The sequence below is a fragment of the Ornithorhynchus anatinus genome, chromosome 8 (assembly GCF_004115215.2).
Source record: "Ornithorhynchus anatinus isolate Pmale09 chromosome 8, mOrnAna1.pri.v4, whole genome shotgun sequence".
Taxonomy (NCBI): Eukaryota; Metazoa; Chordata; class Mammalia; order Monotremata; family Ornithorhynchidae; genus Ornithorhynchus; species Ornithorhynchus anatinus.
Genome location: NC_041735.1, coordinates 17,585,449 through 17,599,274, shown reverse-complemented (window position 1 = coordinate 17,599,274; position 13,826 = coordinate 17,585,449).

Below are 13,826 nucleotides of genomic sequence, written 5' to 3'. Positions count from 1 at the left end.
CTTGCTCCCTCCTCACCAATCTCCTCCCTGTCATCGCTGCCACTGGGGTGCTTGGGACCAGAGACAAGGGTGTTCCAGGGAAGAGAGAGACCATGTCTGAGTGGAAAGGGATGGGACAACCTGACAGCTCTGTGTGACCCAAACACTGGGCTCAGACTCCCACCAGGCTGGAGGCAGAGCTGCTCGGTGGGGGGTGGGAGTTGGGGTGGGAAGTGGCTGATGGCCTCTTTCTAGCAGCTTTGATCCCCTGATCTGCAGTAACAGTGGGGAGCTGGAAGAAGTGCCCTCAGCCTCCAACCCAGTCTATGACATCATCAGGTCACACTGTTTTGCCCAGCATGACATGTGTGATGTTGTGGGCATGCCTGTCAAGCATTTTAAAATATTTTAGCACTGTGAAAAACCAATCCTGGACAGTGTTGCCTTAATAAAAGGACTGCTGGTGTCCCTGAGGGCAGTAGCCTTTGTTACAAAAGTATTACTGGAATGAAAACAAATGAGTGCCTATGTGTGCTGTCGCCTCCTCCTGCCTGCCTCTGTAAAGAAAGATCTCCCAATTCTATTTTCCTTTTCATCAATTCAGCTTATACTGTCTCCATGGTGTTCTGATCAAATTCAGAATTCAAATCCTAAACTAAAAATAGGAGTGTTGGGGGACGGGGAGCAGAGAGAGAGAAAGCAAGATTTTTTTTTCATACCCTAAACCAGTGCTCTAGTATTGTAAGGCACATATGGATCTCTGGGTTATTTTTCATACATTTAAATATGTAAAGAATCATCAGAGCCTGGCCCATTGCTTAGCAACAATCAGGCAGTGAGATAGAGTGGCTAACACTCACTCATTTCATCCTCTGTATCCCCTGTCCCTCATAGTCCATAAATAACCTATTAATTCTGGAAACTCTGACCTCTGTGTTGCTCATTTCATTTTTGGACAAGTCCAAAGGTGTGGTACTTCTGGCTCCAGGCTCTCAAGAGCCTAGTACAGAGCATAGCAACCTGCAGTGTGTTTGGCGCTTGTTCGGCTCTGAAGGGAGACAGGGTTAATATGTTTAAAGTAGAAATTCCAGAATTAGACACTATCTATGGAGATCATGGTGACTTTTTTCCAAGAACCCCAACCTAAAGGAAGAGAAGAGCTCTCTAAAATGCTAGGGTAAAGGAGAAGAGTTTCCCACTTGAGGTAAAATCCAGCAGTAAGAATTTAGGTTAGACATGAGGAAGAACTTTCTTATTTATGCAGCTACTTAGATCACAGAACATCTTCTCTTTAAGACTAAGCTGAAAGGCACAGGTCTGGGAGTCAGAACATCTGGATTCTAATCCCAGCTCCACCATTTGCCTGTTGTGTGAGTCCTTGGGCAAGTCACTTAGCTTCTCTGGGCCTCAGTTTTCTCATCTCTAAAATGGGGAGATTCAGTTCTTGTTTTCTCTTCTACCTACACCATGAACCCTATGTGGGACAGGGACTGTATCTAACCTGAATAACGTATATCTACCTCAGTGCTTAGTATAGTGCTTGGTGCATAGTAAATGATTAATAAATATTTGTTGTAGTTATGATTTTAAACTGAGTCAAATGTCTGTCAGGTCTTGCTCCCCCTCTTCCCCAGATGAACTGGGGGAGAGAACTTGTAGACCTCTTGTGAGATCTTTCTATCCTAGGATGTTAGGATTCAATCAGTCACTCAATCAATGGCATTTATTGAGTGCTTACTATGTGCAGAGCCTGTGCTAAGGGCTTGAGGGAGAATAATACAACAGAACTAGTAGACACTTTCCCTATCCATAACGAGCTTACAGTCTAAAGGAGGAGGCAGACATTAATATGAATATATAATTTAAAGATATGTACAGAAGCGTCGTGGTGTTGGGGGTGGGGTGAATATTAAATGCCTAGAGGTCACAGATCCAAATGCATAGATGATGCAGAAGGGAGAATGATCTGAGGAAAAGAAGGCTCAATTGGTGAAAACCTCTTGGAGGAAATGTCACTTTAATGCTTTGAAGGTGGAGAGAGTGATGGTCTGGTATATATGGACGGGAGGGAGTGGCAGGCTAGCAAGAGGATGTGGGAAAGGGGTTGGCGAGGAGATAGATAAGATCAGTGCACAGTGAGTAAGCTGGTGCTAGAGGAGTGGAGTGTGTTGGCTGGGCTATAGTAGGAGATCAGTGAGGTAAGATAGAATGAGACAAGCTGATTGAGTGCTTAAAAGCTGCTGGCAAGGAGTTTCTGTTTGATGTAGAAGTGGATGGGCAGTCATTGGAGACTTCTGAGGAGTGGGGAAGCATGGATTGAATGTTTTTGTTGAAAAATGGTCCAAGGTCCATTAAGTATGGACTGGAATGGGGAGAGATAGGTGGTTGGGAGGATAGTGAGGAGCCAGATGCAGTAGTGAAGGTGAGATAGGATAAATTTTTGGATCAGCATGGTAGCAATTTGGATGGAGAGGAAAGGACAGATTTTAACAATTTTTAAAATGGTATTTGTTAAGCACTTACTATATGCCAGGCACTATTCTAAGCACTGGGGGAGATACAAGCTAATCAGGTTGTACACAATCCATGTCCCACATGGAGCTCACAGTCTTAATTTCCATTTTACAGATGAAGTAGCTGAGGCTCAGAGAAATTGTGATGTGCCACGGTCACACAGTAGACAAGTGGCAGAGCCAGAGTTAGAACCCAGGTTCTTCTGACTGTCAGGCCCATGCTCTGTCCATTAGGCCACGCTGCTTCTCAGTGTTGTAAAGGTAGAATTGACAGGATTTGGTGACAGATTGAGTGTGTGGGTGGAATGAGAGAGATGAGATTAGATTCAGTGCAATTTTCATGTTTTTGTGTGTAGTCTTAGGTACTGATTCATTTTCACTCCAAAATCAGTGTGGCCTAATGGAAAGAGCACAGGCCTGGGGGCCAGAAGATCTGGGTTCTAATCCTTGCTTTGCCACTTGCCTACTGTGTGACCTGGGGTAAATTACTTAACTTCTCTGTGCCTTAATATCCTTATCTGTAAAATGGGTAGTCAATATATCTTTTCCTTTTACTTAGACTGTGAACCCCATGTGGGACAGGGACTTTGTCTCACTTAATAATAATAATGATGGTATTTGTTAAGCACTTACTATGTGCAAATCACCATTCTAAGTGCTGGGAAAGATACAAGGTGATCAGGTTGTCCCACATGGGGCTCACAGTCTTAATCCCCATTTTACAGATGAGGTAACTGAGGCATAGAAAAGTTAAGTGACTTGCCCAAAGTCACACAGCTGACAAATGGTGGATCTGGGATTAGAACCCATGACTCCCAAGCCTGGGCTCTTTCCACTGAGCTACGCTGCCCACTTGTATTGTAACTGCCCCAGCGTGTTGCGCAGTTCTTGGCACATAGAGAGCACTTAAATACCACAATTATTAATATTGTTAGGTTATAATGGGTGGGATAAGACAATGGGAAATGAATCTCAAGTGGCCAGTCTGTCATGGCCTATGTTAGGTCTGGCCTGAAGGCAGAGGGATGAACTAGATGACCTCTCAAGGACTTGAGGATTAACATTTAGGTCTCAAGGTCCAGTCCTTATGTGACATGAACCACAACTCATAACCTGCAGCCATGGGCCACACAAAGAAAGACAATCAAGCTACATTCACATGTTCCTCACACCCATGGACCTCCTGGAAAACATGAAGCACTGTGAACCATTTCTGTGGTTCCTCTGTTCCCCTCTTCCTGTTTCCTCAGGGCTCTGGGGTAGCTGATGAATTCTGTTCTGTGGAGGGGCCTTAGCAGGCATATTTTCTCCTCAGTTCCAGTCATTTTTGCCTCTTGATCTATCTGTTTGCCCCAAACCAGCTAAAGTAGTGATTCACAGCAAAATTAAACTAGAGTGAAAGGGAAGAGTGAACAGACAGACCTTCAACCTGTCAAATGACTCACAGGTGAAACTCCAACAGTTTAACATAGTTCAACCCATTATGTTACATTCCCCCTAAATCTTTTGTTGGCAAGTCAGTAATGACTCTCTAATGCTCACACAAACCCTCTTATTTCTTCTAGGGGCTCCTTTGGTGGGCCCCAGGTGGCCATAGGAGGTGGGGGTTGGCCTCAGGGACTCATTTGTCATAATCCTTTAGATTTCTTGTGGGAAAGAAGTGTGTTTACTTCACTGGTCAGAGAGATTTCTGGAATCCTCTCTCTTCCTCCTCATCCTTCCCTTGGTACTGGGTACCTCCCCGTTCCCCATTTCACAGCACTGGAACAATGTCAGTGAATGGGCTAGAAAGGAACAGAGGAGAAAATAAAGTATTGGCAGATTTAAGGCAAACAGTGGCAAAATATAAACTTAATCCCTGGCTGAGAATAGCTAGTCCAGTCTATTTTATCATGCAAACATACCCATGGCCCTTCTAACCATCTCAACTGCCTGGACTGACCTCTAGGAAAGTAATTGAAATTAGCAAATAAAAACAAGGTGCAGTTTGCTCCTCTTTACCAGCTGCCTGTAGCAGGATGCTAGAATGGGCAAAGTTGCTTGAGTTGGGGAATTAGAGTTTCCATATTCGCATCATACTTCTCATATTTTTTGTCTGAACTGGTCTTATTCTCTTGCTGCAGATCAATGCTTTGCTGACTCAGAGGAGATGGGAAGCCCTTTTCTGCCCATTGTAGATATTCCCAAATAATCCCAGCCCCTATGAAGAAAATCTGATGGGTGTAATCTGTTCTAGTTTCACCCAAGTCACAGGCCTCCAATCACTAGGTCCTGAATTCCTGCTCAGGGCTCTGCATTAAGGATGTGATTTAGGTTCCCACCTTCCCTCTGAGAACGGAGCCCAAATTCCCCTGCATTTTTCTGCCGTCTCCTGAATTTAGTGTGTAGTTTGCTAGGAGGCAAAGCCCAGGTCTTAGCCACACAAGGTACTCTCGAGCACCCTTTCAAGAGCAGTCTTTGTGGGTTAGGTTGGGTTGGGCAGGGACTAATTGATGTTAATAAATTGGAGGCTTTGGTCCTTGAGAGGATAAGGGAAGCTGGAAGGCCTAGTGGAAAATACATGGGCATTGGAGTCCGAGTACCTGGGTTAGAGTTTCCGCTCTTCTACTTGCCTGTACTGTGACCTTGGGAAAGTCACTTCATTTCTCTGTGCCTCAGATTCCTCCTTTGCAAAATGGAGGTTGTTATACTCCCTTCTACTTAGATTGTGAGCCCCATGTGGCAGAGACTGTGTCCTGTCTGATCATTTTTGATCTACACCGGCATATAGTACCATGTTTGGCACATAGTGAGGGCTTAACAAATACCATAATTATTATTAATTATTAAATTGTAAATGTCATGGGTAAAGGGTACTCCCCTGCCCATGACTCAGCTAGGTCTTTTAAATTAAAATAACTTGGGCTGTAGAGAAGGGATGAGAATGCACATTTTGTTTCCTTATGTTTCACCCTAATCCCATAATTTGGGGTTGAGGCTTGTTCTTGTTGGTCAGAGTGTCAGGAAATCTTACTAGCAGGCCTTCATTTTCAGATAGAGAAATAAAAATTTAGATTTTACCTGGCTCCTGGTCTTAATAGAGTTTTCAAAGAAGAAATCTGTTAACTTTTCATACTTGCCCTTTTCTCAAGGTTTCTTCTGATGAATAGCACATTAAATCACAGAGTCTGGCTTTTGGCTTCTGGGGAGCCTTCAAGTGGCTGACTGGCTTTCTTGAGGAAAGTATTAAGGGGAGTGATAGAAGACAAGCATCAGAATCTGTCATGCCTGGGCCTGCACCTCAAAAAGCTGAGTTGGATTCTTGGGCAGCTGTCCCTTTGGGAAGCTGGATGTCCCTTTGGGAAGCTGAATCTTTACTTTCCTCTATCTGTTTTGGAAAAGAGACTGCATACATTTTGGGAGGGGGAGTAATAATAACTGTGGTATTTAAGTGCTTATTATGTGCTAAGCACTATACTAAGCAGTGGGGTTGATACAGTAGAAGCAGATCAGACCTGCTTCCTGTCCAGGTCTGGTCAGGAGAAGGAGAATAGGTGTTTTATTCCCATTTTACATATTTGTAGATCCCCATTTATAGGCTCTTTAATTTTTTTTCCATAGGAAGATGCAGTTGTAGGTGTGGGGTGCAGTAATTTGAATGACTTAAATGACCTAATCAGTCACTTCCATGGCAATAACACAACTTTAACTGCCTTGCTTTGTGGCTAATCTCTAGGTCATTTTCTGTGTGATGCTCCCTTAACCCTGCCAGATCTTCAGATGAATCACTTGATCTTTCAGGGTCAGCCCAGCCAGCTTGACAGTGAGGCCTAGGAAGAGGTCACAGTTCATTGAAAAGCAAAGGAAAAAGATTCTCATTTAAAAGATCATTTAGAAACACATCCAAGGAACCTATCAAACAAACTCTCTCAAAGTGAAATCTGATTTTGTTAGACTAAACATTTTCTGTTTTAGTCTATTCATTGTCAATTTTCATTTCTACCCACATGGCATGCTCTCTTTTCTCATGAGTAAATCTGTGAGGGAGTGTTTAGGGGAAGGCTTTTCCTTGGTATTGGCCTTGCCCAACCATTCAACTTCCCTTGGCCCAGGTGGGAATGATTTTCCCTCTTAACTTCAGTCAAACCCCAATCTAAGACCCAAGCCTTCGATGTTGCCTTCGCCTTGTTCAGATTCTCTCAAATTGTCCCTGGGCAGTTTTTCATCCTTGCCACTGTCATGACATTTCTATTCTGGGGCCTAACAAAAGCGTTTGAAGCGATTGCTGAACGAAGAAAATAGCCACTGTCCCATTTAAGCTGCAGAGAGAGAGGCATGCTAGTCTCTGGCACTAATCACTGTTATGATCGAAGAGCTGTATAAGCAGCATTCCGTGACATAGTCTCTTCCATTTCAGTAAATGATTCTGACTTCAAGGCTAGTCACAGTACACTGTACAGGCTTTCAGCGTTTCTTTCCTTGTGTCTCAAGTCATGCAATTAGGTTTCAGAAAGCAGAGGCCAGGTGTTCCGGAGGGTTGAGTCTAATTCTGAATGCAAAACTTCATCCTTCAGCTGGTCATTTACTTCTGATTTTGTGGGTCCTCAGTGTGTCAAGAGAGGAAGAGAAGGGGCAAAAGCAGTTAGAAAAGGGGATGGAGAAACTCTCCAGATCCTTTTATGAAGAATGAACAATAACAAAAAACCTGGCTACATGTTATTGGTTTATAATGAATTTCTCCACTTTGTAGTGAAAACAACCCTTGAAAACAGCCAGTTCCATTGGAAAACAGAATGAAATAAGGGTAGAAAGAAAGAGCATTCTTGTTTTGCTATAGACACTTTCGACTTGGCCCAAATCTGCTCACCATTCAATGTTTTGGGGGTGAATGCTGCCAGGTTTACTGCCAGAGACTCATCTTGTAATATCAAAATAAGATATTTCTCCATTCAGAAGAAAAAGTGTTTAACAGAACAATACGCTGGAGATGAAAAGTAATTACCTAATACACAATTCTCTTCTGTGAGCTCACTTCTCACAGAAAATTGCCTAAATTAGAGTAGGAGACAAAAGGTATCATTCTGCTTTAGATCCATTTTCAATAAAGATGACAGTGTTGTTTTCTCAAGGCTATGCTACCATCTTAAATGAAGAGATTAGCAGAGACGATCTTTTATACTTCATGTTGTGCATCACAGAAGTGCAGTCCCCTTTGCCCTTTCCCACACTGGCTGCAAGCCACTGACTATGGTTTGTGCAGTTACCTCCCTTTGAGGAGATGAAATTGCGTGGAGTAAATGGATTACTTGAAGGGTTATTCCTTTCAAGTATTTCAAAAGCATCCTCTAAGGTAGCTAGCCAGTCCCTGACATCTATTGAATGCCCACTAGGTACTGGACTAAGCACCATGGGGAAGGAGAGGAAGAATAGTATCCCTGACCTTGAGGAACTCACTGTATAGTGAAGGAAATTAGACAACCCGCACAAACAGGCACTTTCCATTGACTTGAAGGGCATCTGACAAGAAGTGAATGTAACAGTTTGTAAGATTTCAGGTAACAGATAATATACACTTTGTCTAATGGAGCCGTCTTTTCAATCAAACAAGGCTGCTTGCATCCACCTGTCTATCTTCTCCCTGTGATTTTTCAGCTTGATTTCAATCCCAGAGGGCCAGCGGTTTTATAATATGGTCATTACAACCTGGCCAGGGACTTCATGGTTTGGGAAATTTTGTAGAAAACCCCAGAGAGAGTGGAAGGATGCGATGTAAATTTATGAGGTTTTTTTTGTGGTATTTGTAAAGTGTCTACTATGTGCCCGGCACTCTACTAAGTGCTGGAGTAGATAGAAGCTAATCAGGTTGGACGCAGTCCCTGCCCTATATGGACTCACAGTCTTGTTCACTATTTTACAGATGAAGTATTAGAGGCTCAGAGAAGTGACAGAGCTGGGATTAGAACCCAATTTATTGCAGAAAAATATGGGTCTATCCTAATGTGGACACTTTAGGTCACATTTTTTTTCCAGATTCCATTCTAAGTAAGGGAGTCCTTTGACAGGCCAACTTTTACCTGGGTTGTTAGAAGGGGATTCAGCAGGAAAAAATGAAGCAGAGACAGTCTAATTTCTTCTTCCTCCCTCTCCTTCCTTCTCCTCATTTTTCTCCTTCCTCTCTCTCTTATTTTCTCTCCTCCTGGCATATCTTGAAGATTTTGTCATAGCTGTAGTAACTGGTTTCTGGCAGGCTAGAAACAGTCGAGAACCAGGGAGGGGGACAGTTCAATCAGGACCATCTCTGTTGATAGTGCTTCCACTACAGTTCTTATTGTTGTTTGGTCTTTGTGGTGGCACTGCTGCTGAAGTGCTGGTAGGCCATAAATTAGAAAGGCTTCCCTCTCTGCCCCTCTTTCTGCTTCTTATCCTCTTTCCTCTCTTGCTCTCCCTCTTTCCTTCTCTCTTTTTTCCTTTCTGTTCCTCTTTTTTTCCTCTTCTCCTCTATATTTCTCTGTATTTTTCTCTCCCCCTCCCATCCCATCTCTGTCTCCAGCTCTCCTTGAACCCCAAATTGGTTACCAGGTGTCTAAGTATTTCACTCTCTTTATCATTTTTTGTTCTAGTCTTACTCTTGAGCCATTAGATAATCATAAGGGCTTCTTATGGGGTTCCATATGGTTTATGGTAGATTAACCACTGTCAAGCAGTTTTTAATGGAAACCTCAGATAAAAGCTTCAGCACCGTTGGTAATAAAGATGAAAAAGAGTGTTCTTTTCCCATTGCCTCTGTTACAATGACCGAAAGCTATAATGAAGTTGAAAAAACTGATAATGATCTGTATAACTGATTTCTAGAAGTTTTACTTATGTATTTCTTTTTATTTTTGCCCTACCTGCATCAGTTTCAACTGAGTAAAGAATAACATAAACGCAGTCCTTCTCTGATTGGAAATGTTTGTTGCTTTTCCATATATGGCATAATGTTACTCTCCATTTTAAAGATAAACCCATTTAAAAGTTACAATTTCATTTTAATGTAAGCTCCTTGAACTGTACTTTCATTGTGTGCTCCCAAGCAAATGATACAATGCTTCCCCTACAGGTGCTCATTAAATACTAATAATGCTGATGATGCTGAAAATATTTATATTTAGTGCTAAGCTTTGAGTCAAAACTTACAGAGCACCCCTTTTCCTCACCTCTTGCCCCCTTCTTCCCACCCCCCATAGTCCATATAGTCTGTGTTAGCCTTCCCATATCAGTGGTGTATAGGTTCAATTGAGTAAGCAGTGATGATAAGCTATGGATTATCCACACTTTCTTTATATCACCATCTTCCTGCATTGCCCAGGTTTGGTTGCAATGATTCTGCAGCTGTTAGGCAATTTGAAAGGTCTGTAGCCAGTGTTGAGATTAATTGGAACACTCTATCTCTCATAGCCAGGTCCAGGAAACAATTCCATTTCTGATTACAAATGAAATGAGAATCACTTAAAAATGGCCTATTGATGTAATAGAGCAATCAACATTTCACACAGACTCTTCCCTCCACCCCTGACCTAGCTTCACACAAGGACCCAGCAGTGTCCCACGATTCCAGAGCAGTGAATGAGAAAAGGATAAATATCATTCCACTACACTAAAGTGAAAGGTTTCTTGTAATCTTTTTCCTGTTGCGTAGATACCTTGGGGACGAAGAATGCTAGTGCTCTAGATTCTCTTGGAAATTGACTGGAAATCTTCAACTTTTTTATGTTTCTTGTTAAGCACTTATAATGTGACAGACACTATATTAAGCACCTGGGTTGGACACAGCCCCTGTCCTACATGGGACTCAGTCTTAATCTCCATTTTACAGATGATGTAATTGAGGCACAGAGAAGTTAAGTGATTGCCTAAGGTCACACAGCAGACAAGTGGCAGATCAGGATTAGAACCCAGGTCTTTCAGACTCCCAGGTCTATGCTATAAACACTACACTACACTGCTTCCAGCTACTCCAGGTCTGATTTTTTTAAAAAAACAAAATCAAGTGCATTTTGGGTTGGTATTTCACTCTTTAGTTATGGAATTTATTAAGTGTATTAAGTGCTTCTTTGTGTCAAACACTGTGCTAAGTGCTGGGGTAGATAGAAGGTAATTAGACTGGACACAGGTCTTGGCTCACAACCTAAGAGCCTCAGATTTCTCATCTGTAAATTGGAGATAAGTAATTTTCTGAAGGCCACCCACCAACCCAGTGGGAGAGGTCTTCTGACCTCGAGACCTGTGTTCACTCCACTATTGTATAACTAGAATTAGCAGTAATTTTTGTCTACTAAAAATGTTTTCCCCTCAGTGTTTTATTAATGCAAATGGAATAATTCTTTGTCTCTTAGTTTGATTATTCATACATTCATGCTTGACATTGACATCATGTGACATTGATGGAATTCATCAATATAATTCCTTATCAAAGAGCTCCACAGCTGCCCCAGGCAGGCCAGATCTTTGAAAACTGAAGAGTGTTTTTTATCAACAATCATCTGAATAGCACTGGGCTAGCTGGATCGATGTGGATCTGTTGGTGTTTGATCTCTGCCTTTCCTCAGCCACCCATTGCTTCCTTGTTAATGCTCAGATGTAACTCACAGAAAAATGGGGACTTCATGCAAAAATCAACATCTAAGCAGGATCAGATGAGATGCCTGGATCCCCTATGGACTACTTTCTGGTCTCAGACACACGTGATGCCCTAATGAGAAAAGAGAAAATTATTTTTGTGCTAGGTCAGTAGTTTGTTTGAATAGGGAAAACCCATTGGTCACTTTTCTGAGCCCATGAATTTTGGAAGTTGCTAATTAGCCCAGATCCAATTAGCTAAGTGAAGCATTAAGGTTTTTCCAGTCTTTTTCCCCTAAATTTCCCTCTTGGGCTTTTTTTTAAAGTGATGGCAGTGAGCCTTTTCCATCAAATATGGCTCATTACTCTTTAATGTAGATCCAGATTCTTCCTTTTGCATCTGTAATACCATTTTCAGTTCTTTGACCCTACTCCACATCCCATTAAGAAGAAACAAACGGGTTCTATCAAGCCGTCATATTTTTAAAGGTAAGATTTATTTTGGGTATTCCAGAGCACCACTTGTGCTGCAGTGAAAATTAAGATGAAGTTTTCATGCCTTCCTACAATTTCAGAGTAGGAAATCTAATGCATGTGAGCTCTATCAGTCACCTACCTGCTGTGAACTGCCCAGCTAAATGGGTATTGTCTGAAATATTAGAAAATACAGGTTCAAAGTGTAGATTTAGATTCACCTGATTGGTTATCAGGACCCTGGAATGAAGCTAGCTTTGGAATCTGTTTGAATATATTTTTGAACAAGCATCAGGGTCGGTTGAACATTTTTGTTGATTATGGATAAGGTCTCTTCCTCAACAGAAGGAAAAAGGTATGCCAAAATATGCAAAAGCAACCAAAACCTAAAGGGTTATTCTTTCTCGCTGCTAAAGTTAAATCAGACTCTCCCCAGCCATTCAAGTCCTGTACCTCTCTGAACAAGAAGGTTATCCCAGTAGTATTTACTTGCCCATCCTAAAATAAAGATAATTCCATGTCTCTTTTTGCCCACTCAGCTTAAGGACATTTTCGCTAGTTTACTGTATCTACATGCATTTTACCATCTGGGAGAGCTTCAGGTTATTTACAGACTTGGAGATTTCACTGTGTAGTGCCTCTTCCAGATATTTCATGAGTATATTAAATAAAAACAGTCCAAACCTCAGGGTCTGAAGAAACCCACTGGTAAAATTCTCCATAACCAAATGTAGCCATTCTTGCCCTTAGTTTCCTATCTTAGTCAGTGTTCTATCCACGACAGCCTGTCCCATCCAATTCAATAGCTACTTAGCTTATAATAAAGCCTTTGATATGAAACTTTGTCCAAGACTCTTGGGATTCTTAATTTATGCTATCAACTGGTTCATCTCAACCCACGGCCTTGTTATCCCCTTCAAAGAACTCCAGTGGATTATTGAGACCCAGTTACTGCAGCCATGTTGTCTTCCACAAGGAGTTGGGTCTTAGTGTTCTCAGTCAACTCTTCGTGACAGCAAAGATATAACTGAGGCCAAACAGAATGCAGAGTATAGAAAATTCTTGTGATGTCTCCCTGCCATAGTGGTTGTCTTGTCTTTAATGGGCATAATGAAGGATGAAAATGACCTGTTTTCTTAAGATTAAAACAACTGAGACTTCTATGAAATTGCAGTGGTGACTCCAAATCTTTAAAAAAAAATCCTCTGACAGATGAATTTAAATTAAGCTGCAATGAGTATGTAGTGTGTTTGTGAAATGAGAAAACAGTATATTAAAAAATGCCTCCCATGGTTTTGATAAATGGCTTTCCTTCACCGTTCCAATGTATATAATGAACAGAAGAGAGAGTCTTCTGCACACAATCAATCTTGGAAACAGACTTGTTCCTTGTAGCCTGGCAGGAACTAAAATATGTTCTGGGTTTTAATCTGAATCGTCGAACCATTGGACTGAAAGGGATCTTGCAAGGGGGCTGCTCATATTTCCGCTTGGTTATTAAATAGAAATTGGAAGAAGGGACTTCCAATTTGTTTTTGTTTTTTTAAAAATCAATCAATAGAATTTATTGAGAGCTTAATCTATACAGAGCACTGTACTAGGTGCTTGGTAGTAGACATGATCTTGTCTTCAAAGAGCTTGCATTCTAGTGGGGAAGTCAGAGTCTAAAATTAATGTCAGGTAGGAGGAAAGAGAAAAAGTATTGGAATAGTATTAGAGATTCATCAAGGAAGGCCTCCTGGAGATTAAATTTCAGAAGGGCTTTGAAGACAGAGAGTAGTGATCAGCTGAGTGTGAACTGGGAAGGAGTTTCAGGCAGAAAGGAGGAAGTGAGAAGAGGTCAAAAGTGAGAGAGATGAGAATGAGGCACAATAAGTAGACGTTAAAGAGCAAAGTGTGTGGGCTGGGTTGTAATGAGAGAAGAGGATGGATAAGTAGCAGGGAGAGAGTTGGCTGAGTGCCAAATGCAACTGAAAGAGGAACAGAAAAAATGGTCAAATGTTGTAATTTTTCTAGTCCATAATCTGTTTCTGTTGCTTGTACCAAGTGATGGCTTCCTGAAGGTTCAGGGATAGGTTACTGTTTCCTTGTTTCACATTAGTAGGAAATTTTCTGGGTAAACAACCCCAGGCTCCCTGCCGGTCACCATTAAAGCTTGTTGGCCTGACTCCTTTCTCTTGTGTCAGTTTGGTCCCTGCCAATTTGGCTCAGGGCCCTTTCTCTTTCCAAAACACACACACATACACACACACGCGCACATACACACACTCACTCACTCTCTTT